At 37.3% G+C, this 12,601-nt stretch overlaps 1 protein-coding gene across 8 annotated transcripts in view; it reads left to right on the top strand.

Moving 5' to 3' along the window:
• GRIP1 (glutamate receptor interacting protein 1) overlaps positions 1-12,601 on the top strand; it is a 342,061-nt gene that overhangs the window by 229,779 nt on the left and 99,681 nt on the right. The window lies entirely within an intron of this gene.

The following is a 12,601-nucleotide window of genomic DNA, read 5'->3' on the forward strand; positions in this document are numbered from 1 at the left end:
CACAGGGAGGCTATGGATACAGGGGATGGAGCTCAGACCTTTACCACTGCCAGGCTCAGATCTCATCCCCATAGCTGTAGCGTTTCTGAAAGGCCGAAGTACATGTTTTGTGGATGCTTTATGTGCATGTTTGTACGTGTGAGAGAGAGATGGATGATTTACTTTTGCTCATAATGAACATTTCTGTCTGTTGAAAACATCCTAGTGATTTAAAGATTGTTATTTTTATGGTAGAATCATCAAGATCATGACCGTTGTGAAATGACATGACTACAGTGTCCAGTGTGTAGTTACTGTTATGAGAAAATCTTTCATTATACAAGTACCAACCAGGTATTTTTTTCTCCAAGTCAATATAAATCAAAATGCATTGTACTTTAGAGTAAATCAAATCATTGTTCTTTAGAGTGAATACCTCTACATGGGTACCTTTTCAGGTAATGCTTTAGCTCATAGGTTGCTAATATTTAATGTACTAAGTATCTACTTTTTGTAAAAAATCTTCTTAATTTTTTCACTGTGAACTTAGTAATTGTCATTTATGGTATGGTTACTGTATTTATAAAACACTTATGCTAAGTCTGAATACAGCCTGAAGTTCATGGTTTCACATGACATTTTGAGAACTCCTGATGATTTTTACTGGTATTCTTTAAAGAGAAGGTTTGATGAAAATTGAACCGGTGCAATTTTTTTTAGAGCGTTTGATAAGATTAGGAATCTCCAGTGTTGAATAGCCATCATGACCAAAGACCATTTATTTTGGATTTTTTTTAAATGTGCTGTATATTCTGGAGTTTTTGAGAGCATTGCAGATAAATCTTTCCTGTGTGCTCTGAGTAAGTCACAGTTTGTTCAGAGAGACAATACTGTCAAGTGTTTGGTGAAGTGTACTCTGTTTCATTTCAGGTGTTCTGAAAAAACTGTTCTAAGCTTATCTATGTTCTTCAGCTTTTAATATAGTGAAGACATTTATCTTAATGTATTGTTGCATCTCTAGACCGTAGGAGTCCCAAAGGATAAATGAGATTGAGCTGGTTGGATATTTAAAAAAAAATAATTAAAACTTATTCATGCCCTGACAAATTCATATTCTAGCACAGTGGATGTGGGTTTAGATACATAAATAGCTTTGTAAAACTAAGTACTATTTTGAGAAGTTACTTGAACATTTGGGAGTTGACTGAAGATTCTGAAAATAACCTGTAAATGTTTATATCACTTGGACACTGAGAAAATTTGACCCCACATTTCATATGTAAGCTAGCACCTTGTAAGTAGCGTCTATTCGTGCTTGTCCTTGGGCAGTTTATCCACATTGTGGATTAGTCTTGACACAGATGTAGAAGCATCCTAGCTAGCCAGCTTGGCTTGGCTGTAGGAGATGTACTAGTAGTATTAACTAGTAGCATTAACTAGTTTGAGATCAGAAGTAGTACAGCTGCTTTTGCTTGGGGGCAGGATTGTGCTTCTGACAAGATGTAGGTCAGCTCCAAATAGCTTTTGAATTGGAAGGTACGATGCAATGAATCTGGTAAATTCTTCTAGACCTGGATGGAGATGTGTCAGCTAGAGTTACTGTCAGTAATCCTTACATGGAGAGCATACGCTGTAGGGAGAGCATTCATTTCTATTCCCTATAGATGGTATGCCTGATAAAACATCACATTCCTGAAGTGCTGTTTTTTCAAGCTTGAAGTATGGCAGTGCCTTTGACAGTATAGCTGTCTAATCCACTTGATGCTCTGTCATTCCTGAGACATGGACAGCAGATGTCTTATTCCCAAGGAATGCACTGGCCATTGAATCAGCCAAGAGAAAAATTCTGGTTTTTAGCAAGGTAAATGATCTTATACTGAGCTTTGCACAGATTTGAACAGTTTGGAAAAAATACTAATGAAAATATATATCCAGATTGTGTGATGTAAATCTTCCAGCGTCATGTGGGACCACGTCATCTCCCTGTGCCTGGTGAAAGTTCCCTCTCATGACATTTGAATTCACTTTAAAGGATCCCAGTGCTCCTTCTTTGGCCACGTATCAAAAAAGGGAGCATTTATTGCTGTGAGACCTGAAACTACTATACCAACTGTAAACCCCAAGAGGTTGTTTTTATCCCTTCATGTGAAACGGTATTGAAAGTGCAGTATTGATGAGCAAAGACTGAATGCACAGAGAATTAATATAATTCTATAGAGGTTACATGGAGCTCAGACTTGGTTTATTTTACAGGAAAAAAAATGTTGAAATAATCATTTTATAATTAAAGTCAAATGAGCACATACTGTGAGATCAGTGCACTAAGTTTAATTCCTTTCATCCCCAGAAGCAGGGAATGGATTAAGCATCTCTCTGGAGCAGAACTTGCTTGCTTAAGATGCAGAATGCATTATTCATGTAACAAGACTACATGTCATATTTATCATGTCTTCACATGGTGCAAAATCAACAAGCAACAGATTCTTTCAAAGGGATTTACAGAATTGCTGAAATTATAGTTAATTCAAATTATATGCATTAATATAATTGCAGTTTGAAACTTGGACTTAATTTTGCAGATGTGTAGGTGTTTAGTTATATCTATATATACATGATTGTTTGAAACATTATTTAGCTTTACAGTCAGAATTTCTTAACATAAAAATGAGGCTTGAGCTAGAGCCAGCATGACAAGCAGCCTGCAAAGTAAGAAACAAATGGATTTTCTCTTCTGAACCTTTAAATTTAGACTGTGGACCAGTATATAATGAAACCTTATTGATACTCTGCCCATGTAGTAGGTTACAGAAGCCAAGGGGGTGTGTACTGTGCCTCATTCATGAAACTAGCACTGTCAGATTAGTACTTGGGTGCATAGATGAAAGCAATGTGTTTCAAAATTCACAGATAAGACCCTTCGCTCAGAATCACAGATGCAGTTGAAAACGTCTGTCATTTAAAAATAAAGTATTTGATACTCACTTGTTAGCTAACCTCTCAAATCCCTAGGTTTAGATGGCCATAGCTCCCATTGAGTTCCTGGGCTGAGGTTTCCTCCTGGCTTGCCGAGGGTCCAAAGCGGTGCCTAGCCAAGGGGAAGCATTAGGTCAATATCACTTGAGTCAAAGGTGTCGTTCCTGTGGTTGCATATGCCTGCAGGAGCTTTAAAATGGGCATCAAATATTCCAACAGTACTGATACATTGTCAAGAGCTGATGACGCTGATCAAGAGACACTTTGAAATCAAGGAGACTTTAACATATGCTTAAAGATAAGCATGTTCTCAGTGCTGTCCTGAATATGGATCAACTGAATAGCTGTTCCCATGCTTTCCAGACTAAAATTCAATGCCCTCTTACTTGTTTTAACAACATGGAGAAACCTGTCAACACTAATGCTGTGCAAATTGTTCATTTATTTATTTACTTATCTCGTTTCAGTTCACTCACTGACAACTGGGGGGATGAAGGGAGAAATAAATGACCTGACACAAGCATTAATTCCTTCATGAAGCAAAAAAAAAAAGACACCATAAATTTGAGGCTGATTAAAATATTTCGTAAAATCTGCAACAGAAGTTTCATTTTGTTTTTAGTCCAATTCTGTATGTGCTTTTTATTGAGTCTTAAAGTTAGTATTGTTAAAAAAAGAAATTAAAATAGTCAAACCCCCCAGTTTTTAAAGAGGTGAAATGTTTCAGCTTCTCAATGTTTTGTTTTTGTTGGCTGAAATCATTAGTAAGTTTCAGTTAAATTCTGCAAATAGCTTTGATTGGATCTAAAGTCTGGTTTTTTAGGGAAAAGCTAATTTGTACCCAATCTATTTGACATTAAATTAAAAAAAAACCCATAGTTTTTACTTCTTGCATCTACTGACTCAGACACCTGTGCTATTGGGAGACATAGAAATGTGAGTTTTATTGCCTAAAGTGGTGAAGGGCTCAACTATAGTTACTGTAGTCAACAACTATAATGCAAACTGTAGTCTGGGACAGCTGTTTGAATCATCTGTGAATTCAGAGAATTAGTTTAGCTAGGAGGATTGCAGTCATGTAGCTGTCTCTCTCCTAAGTAAATTCTTGTTCAAAGAACTGGCACCAAATAACGAGGAGACATAATGGGAATAATTTCCTCAAACGGGAAATTTCTGTTTTCTCTGGGACAGAAGTAGAACACAGCTGCCTGCCTTCTGCCCTGCTCAGCACACCTAGCAAAAGGTGCCTCCTCATCATGTTGGTTTTGATCCACTGTTATTTCACCTCCTGCATAACCCTTGTGCTCTAGCTGTGCTGGCCTCTGGGACCCCCAGGAGCCATTATGCCCTCCCAAGTCTCATTCCAGCCACCTTCCACTCCACAGTGATATCTCCTGAACAGGAAAAATGTCTGTATTTACGGTGAGAGTGCATGCCAACCCTTATGGAGAAGCGCAGGAAAAACCAAACCTAGATGTTATAAATTATTTCTTTGACATTTTCTCTACCACAGGGAGCCTGTTTTTCTCTCTAACCAATCTTTTTTATTATTATTTGTCATTTGCAAGATTTGTACGCAGTTGCAGGGATGTACTAACAGGTCAGTTGTTAAACTAGGTCGCTCTACTCTGAAGGAAAATTGTCAAGACTTTGAAGTCTGAAATTAAAGTGACCAGATTTTTCAGTTCCTTTGTACATGCATGAATACTGAACTTTCTTTCCACACTACGTGATTCTTTGAAGCATGCTATAATACAGGTTTCCTATTTCAGCACAGTGTTTGATCTCAAAAACGGGGCTGGCCATCAAACTGGAAGGAAAATACAGAGTGAATGTACAGCCCTGAGTGCATCCTCTGCAGTGGCTCAAGCTCTGGTATTGCTGTTGCTAGCAGTTTTGCAGCCTCATTTTTGGGGAGTTTGGTAACAGAATTTTAATGTAAAAATGAAATGTTAAACCGACATAATTTTAGGGTAGGCCGAATTTTGAGCTACTGAGTTAGAAGGGAGCACATGCAAATCAAAGAACCTTAAAATGCCTTGTAAGGGTAATATTTACAGAGCTGATACTAAAAAAATAATTACTGTATGATGTGGTGTCCTCGGTAATTGCTTAGGATACAAAATATTCCTAGGAGAAGTCATGAAATACTAAATTATTGTAATAAAAACAATAATTAATGTCCTGGGAATTCTCAGCCTCTGAAATGTTTAAATACACAATGTATATGTCAGTAGAAAACAGTAAGGCAGTTTTCTTCTGATCCTTGGCTTTGAACACATACAGGTGCTATTTAGCTGTTTACAGAAACACAAAATTATGCCTTTTTTTACCCCCTCCCTGACCCACAGCCTGCTGTGCAGCAAATGTTCATATTCTGTCTCAGACTACACCAAATGCGGTTTTCCTGAGGGGTTTGTCTACTCCCCACAACTAACTGGAATGTAGGTCAGCTGGAAGCTGAAGAATTTGAAAGACCACTCTAGCTTCTTCACTGTGGTTCTTCACTGTGGTTTTGGGTTTTTTGTAACATATAGAACTGACTGTTTAATCCTGAAAGCAAAAATATATTGCTATAGGAAAACAAGCAAAGGTTGTGAAGAAGTAAGAAAATAATTGAGAGTTAAAATATATATATGGTTCTGGGATCCAGTATAGATTACAGTTAGAGACAGAACATGTGATCCAGTTACACTGTGCTTGATTTGCCAATATAAAATTGTATTAGCTGAATTAAACATTTGTGTGCTGTGCTACAATTTAAATGAAAAGGTCTGTACAGTATAGTATAATAGTAGAATAGATAGAGTGCATTATTTTTCTTTTACAAGATAATCATGGAAATAAGGTGAAAATACAGAAAGTAATACCAAGAGATAAGAGGAATTGAAAAAAAATCCACATGGATTTAAAAAAAAGTTTAAAGACTTCTTATGTGATCCAAGGATACAAGTTGAATGGAATGATACTGCTAGGAGGGAAGATGGCTCCCAGGTTTTTCTTGCTGTAGCTCAGCTGTTAACATCTGAGCCAGGTTCACAGTGACTGACAAATGTGACAGACAGATGATCCATCCCCAGTGGGTAGATGTTTACCTATGTGCAAACACACCTCCAGAGCCAGTTTTTTTTTCCTCTGTGATTAATATGACATTGCCAAGACAGCAGGTATTCAAAAATAGCTGTTCTCATGCTTGCAGTTAACTTGGCCAAATTTCTTCACACTCCTGTGTCAAGTAAAACTGTAAGATGAAAACAATCCTATTATTTTTTGACCGGGTGCTGCTAACTTCAGCAGCCCTCTTTGCATCATTTGCTACAGGGCAGCCACCTTCTCAAGCAGCATTGCTTAAGTTATGCAGACCTCAATCACCTTTTCCAGACTTATCAAAAGAAACCTTCCTTGCCTTTGACTTCAGCTTCCCTCAGATTTTGTAAGCACTCCGATGCTGTGCTGTCTTGCTCTAATGCTTCATTCCCTACCAAAATATTAAATAGTCTTCACTGGCTAACTGGTTTTGCAGATTAAGAGCATGGTTTGCCTGAAAAAACGTGTCACAAAATCATCCCCTACCTTTTTTTTAGTTCTATTGTGGAAAAAAAGAATTCATTGTAGAAGTAAAACCTGAAAATAATGTATATATCTCAGTAAAGGCCGTTAGGAAGTTGAAGTATGTGTCTACAAATACACTTTTTCCCCTCAATTTGCATGTGTCTCATAGACACTTATTTTTACTGTGTACTTTTTAAAATCAGCCCAGAATGCTCAGATTTGCCACTTAAGAGATTCTTAGCATTTAGAAATCCATTAGCAATAACCTCTGCAGTCACAGTTATTATGGTAACTATCTTGGGTGATTTCCTAGCAGAAGCAAGTGTTTTGACCTGTGAAATGCAGATCACAGGCTAGGAAGCTTTTCTGCACTTGAGGTGTTTATTATATCTGCAAAGTCATTTGCTGATTTTCGTGTTTGATGAGAGGCTGCAGTTGCTATATCATTTACAGTCCTTCCTGCGTGTTTGTTTAACCTGCTGGAGGTTTATCAAATGGTCTGTGAAGCATCTGCAGAGCTACATGTCTTTTACCTCTCATCTAACTGGAAATTCATGAATTTGCTTTCACATACTTAATATTGAAAGAAGTAAGATTTCTTACTTATCCTCCCTCCCTTACAGCAAAATAACTTTGTTCGAATTGTTTCATATATGGCATTCATGTAAATATGTTTCATACACAGATAAACCTAAAGTTTAGCTCTCGCAGAAAATGAAAAAAGTCTAATGAGTTCTTACCTAAATGAAATCGCTGATAATTTATTTATACATATTCTTTACAGAGCTGCTACCGTGCTAGTGCTTTACAGTACTGGAAAGGATTAGAATAGAGAACAATCTAATTTCATTCCTTTCAACATAAATGAGGAAAAAAATGCATTAAAGGCAATACTGTACATGAGGAACACACACTTTTTCAAATATCCAACTAATATGAAAAGTTAAATATCTTTAAACTATTTTCACTTCTATATAAAGGTTGATTATGGGCACAGACAAAAGCAGGATTTGTTGCTGATGGTACCAAACGGCTGCATTTATGGATTTAGTTGCATATAATTTTACCAAACTTCAGCCCTTCAAAATAAAACGTATTAAATTATTCCAGCTGCAGTTTTTCCCAGCAAAATCAGTTTAGCTATATGTAGCGTGATGAGGATGAAACCCCATATAGTATCTATAACATCATTTAGAAAACTGTCTCAGCTTTCAGCCCTTGCACACACACACATTTTGGGGCAGAGATGGCAATTTTGAGTGAATCATTCTGTATTCAGTAAATGTGCTTGCAGTGGATACATGTGTATGTACCCCACCGACCATTTGTTGGTTTGAAGCAGAAGTCCCTAGCACCTGCCTTGCTGTGTCACTGTGATACTTTTCTCAGTGGAGCCTGGGACCTGAAAATAGGCCTGGAAGCACCAGTGCATCTTATCAGGTTGGGAGTCCCATCTCCTGGTGGTTTTCCTGCACAACTTCAATGTGCTCTCTGAACTCCACAAAGGGAAAACATCCTGGTTTCATTCATTTTAATGGTTTCATTCATTTTAATGAAAGTGTTGGTGATGTCTGTTGAAAAATTTATTCTCCTTTAAAGGCTTCAGTTAGAAGAGGAAGCAGGCTGTAGAGGCCACGTGAGGATAGAGGAACTAGGAAAAGCCAAACAAAGGTGGTCAAGAGTAGGCTTGAGAGGTATGGAGACCTAGTCTGAAAGAGAAGCTGGACAGGCTGGATGAGTTTGGAAAGAGGGAGGAAAGCCATATGCTCGTTAAAGGTCGTGGCAAGAGATGCTAAGTAGAGGGGGGCCTGTAACCATGTGATTGTGTAACTGATCACAGTCGGTTCCTGACTGAACGCAAGATTTATCAATCCCTATAATTGCTGCTGTCCACAAGGAGTTGTAAAACTCTTGTTTTGTGAAACTGGATTTTGACTGTCCCTTGTGGAGTAGAACAGCCCAAGCTAAAGCTTCATACTGACCTCTTGAAAACCACTGCATTTCCACAGGATAGCACAGCTGAGTTTTCATGGGGGAAGAAGGGGAGTGTCATCAGAAAAATGGAAATGACATGAGAAGATCCATGAGGATGCTCAGGTTCCCTAGTCTGTTCAGAAGTGAGGAAATGTATTTAAAAATGTTCAGGCAATGTCTTTTTCTCTTGGGTGGAAATCTATTTAGACATTCTTGTCTATACTATTATCAGTCCATTATTGATCAAAAATGTAGATTCAACAGAAAAATTGATTCCTGCATCATTCAGTTGAGACAATCCTCCTGGATCCAGTATCACGAGAGAGGAAGAGGAAGCAGTAAACCCATGGATGCAGAGTGAGTCTGTGGATTCAGAAGGGTTTGAACAAATTCATTGTCAAGAAATTAATACGTAAAGACTACAAACATTGAGGAGCATGGTAGCATCTAACGTGACAGTACTGGATGTTGGGGAACTGTGTGGCAGGACTGGACTGGACAAAGTAGGCAGGCTGTCTTTCTCTCCCTAAACAGGACCTCCTTTTCTTGCTTTCCAAGATGGAGCAGGGCTAGATGGAGTGTTGGTCTGACCCAGCAGGGCATTGCTGTCTTTCAAAAGTCCTATGTCCACCAGTGCTTTAGGCAGAAGCGTATGACTAGCAAAAGAAATCCAGGCAGGTTCCTTTAAATTCTGAGTAATTTGCTAATCTGAGAAGTTGAGGGTAATTTTTTATCATCTGTCCACTTGGGTCTTTTTGCACTTGATAGATGCTTTTTATGTTATAGTTATAGATAATTAACTTGATTTTTTAAATGATGTTCCTAATGTCTTTTCCAGTACCTCTTTAAAGAAGTTAATACATGCTTTCCATCTGTTTTTTTTTTTTTTTTTTAATCTCCTGTTCAGTTTCTGCAGTGTTTATAAATTCAGGGCATGAAGACAGCAAGGAAGTAATATATCATCTACCAAGATAACAGCACTGTCACACCAAAATACGCTATCCCAGATCTGGGTAATAGCTTGCCCTCTTCTTTACAACCCTATCAGCAGGTCAAACCTACTAGCTCTAACTGTAGACCTTGACTTTTACATCAAAATCTAATAATCTTTTTGTTACAAAATTATATGTCCATTTTGCCAATATGAAGTGGTTTAAAGTGATTCATGTGGATGGAGAAAGGGTTGTTTCTTTCCTTGTTTGTTTAATAGCATTTTCATGCTTCTTAGAATAAGAGACTTTGGTGCTTGTGTGTCTTGCTCATCACAGCCCTCATGTGTGGGGCAGAGGTACGAATTTGTGCCTTATAGTGTAGAATAAAAGAGTTAGGTATGTCTGTTTTGTGTAGGAGCTGTAAGACCACAAGTTAATTATAGCATCATTACAAACTAGTTTTTTGTTTGTGGTAAGAACAAAGAGCTCATCCTTTCAAGTTTTACTATATTTATTGTGAGTTTACATTGAGTTCATGGGCCAGAAGAGACCTTGGTGACCATCTAAATTAAACATACAGCTTCTCTGAATTTACTTACATTTCAACTTGTATTTGAATTATATTTTAGAGGGACATTCAATCTATTTAAGGTTGCCAGTGATATAAAATCCATTGCAGCATTTTGTGGTTAATTAGCCTCACTGCTTTTATTTCTAGCTTGAGTATATGTGGTTTCAGCTTCATCTCATTTGTCATAGAGTTGTTTTTCATCAAAATTCACTTCATCCTTTATAGCTACTTCATTATGAAGTCACTGTTTAATCCTCTCTTTTTTGAAGTAAACAAATTGTGCTTCTGGGGTCTTCTGCTCCCAGGCGTGTTTCTTTAACTATTCTGAAAGCTCTTTTCTGACTTTTCTGCCCTCTCTTTGTTTAGTTGATTCTTGTTGAATCATGTCGCAAGAATGAGATAAAGCATCCAAGTGACAGTCACTACTTCACTAAATGCAAAGGTGTACCAAGTATTGCTGTGTAAAACTGCCTTGTTTTATATTCATGATTTGCATTAATTATTCTGCCCAGTGAGGTTTCGATCACCTCTCAGGATTCCCAAATCCTTTTCTGTCCACATTAATTTCATAATTAATTTACTGCATACATCCATTCATACCTCTTACATTAATAGAGTGGGAGACTTTATTAACTTTGTAGGTGATATACAGGCTAGTAGAATGCAGATGCTTATCTTTTTTATTTATTGTCCTTGTCCAAATTGCAGATATCACTCTCAATTTGTATCTACATGGTCTTGGGAATCCACTAATGTGTGAATAAACACATGAAGAAGGCTCTTCAGTAAAGTCTCACTTATTAACAATACTGAAGAGTACAGAAAGCAAAACAAGGAGTATTTTAATAGGGTAAAATAGCAAGGAGGCCACAATCAAAAGATGCCAACACTCTTATTCATAGAAAACATTGGTTGAAGGACACTCTGAATATCAATCCAAGCAGGAACAAGTACCAGTCTTCAATGCTAATTGATTTTATCAGTGAAGCAAAGAGCCCAGCTTAATAGTTAACTCTGAGACAAGATTCTGTCAAGACCTTCTTCCCATATTAGATGACATTGTGACCCCGAATACTTGTCAGATAAATGATATAGAAAACGAACATTGACCTTTGTGGTAGTAAAAACCCAATGTCATAGAAGAATGAGGGACACATGCAGCATCTGAATTTTAGGTATCACTGACAAACCATAAGTGATCATACCTCATAACAGAGTGTGAATATTGATCCCCAAAATATTGCTTCTGTAAACAAAAGTGAGAAGTAAAAACTGATAGAGGTTGTATAGGGAACTCTTGCCATTAGACCAAGACTGCAGCAAATAGACCCAAGCTATCGAGAATATCTAATGCTGCAGTACAATTAAAATTAATTATAATTTCTAAATAACTTGCATGGAACATATTCACATGGGAGTGAAAACATCTGCTCTTCCAAAAAGTTTTCAGGTTGAGTTCTGGCTAAAAGATAGGTCATTAATTCTGGAATTGAAAATTTAGCAAGTGTATTTGAAAGTCACTACAAACTTGTAGCTACAAAACCAGATGCCTAGTAAGGAATTTCTGCAATTTTATGATAAGAATCATACCTAAGCCTAATGAGACCATTAAAATTCAAGAGCTTTATTCCTTAGCCACTAACAAAAGGTAATGGTGCAATAGAGAGCATATAGTGGATGGGAACATAACAAAAATGATGGAGCTCAACTTACTTAATCCCACACCACGGGAAATAATAGACAAGCTTTTTTAAGTCAGTCAGTCTAGCTTAAGAGCTAGCCAACTAGGATGACAGCTGGACATGATTATAATGTATGGTAAGATATGCTTTTCATGGTCTGAGTTAAGGGTGTTGGAAATCTCAAGAGTATTTCTGACAAGTTCTGGATACATTTTATAGTCCAAATTTTCTCTATGTACAAAGTTGAAGTAGAGTCTAGAACGTTTTATATGCTGATCCAATGCACGTTTTAATATATCTGCTACCTTATAAAAATATCATTGACCAGTAGTTAATACATGGGGATCAGACGGTATCAGGGCATCATCTTGTATTTTTTTAATACACGTATGATTTAAAATTAAGAATTATAAACTCAAAACCATACCAAATCTTCTTCTCAGATGGTGGCAGTTAACATTAGACTGGTATCTTGTATCTCCATCATAAGCTCTGCATCTTCACTTGGGGAAAAATGTGATGAATGTGCAAACCTATTATGGCCTGAAGATCACCTACTCTAGACTTTGCTAAACCAAGAAGGAAAAGAAAGTCCAGAGCAAAGACTCTTATTACAGGTATTCTGTAAGTTGTATAAACTAGGTGTTTCCTGGAGAATATTGCTGGTGAAGCTGGGTTGGTTGGAAGTGTGAATTTTGCAGTATTTCTAAATGAACAAAGCTTCAACATACGAAAAGTGACATCAGCACACAAGTGCTGTCTCTCTTCTTTTGCTTGGTAAATTGGTCTAAATTTTTTTGGCTTCTTTTTTCCCCCATTATGACTTCATCTCTGCTGGGAGGGTTTGACATTATATCCACACTTATATAGTCATGTTTGGGGACATTTTTTTTAAATGTAAATCTGCCCTTAGCAGAAAGGCTTTTTGGGGGTGGAAC

The sequence above is a fragment of the Strix aluco genome, chromosome 5 (assembly GCF_031877795.1).
Source record: "Strix aluco isolate bStrAlu1 chromosome 5, bStrAlu1.hap1, whole genome shotgun sequence".
Classification (NCBI taxonomy): domain Eukaryota; kingdom Metazoa; phylum Chordata; class Aves; order Strigiformes; family Strigidae; genus Strix; species Strix aluco.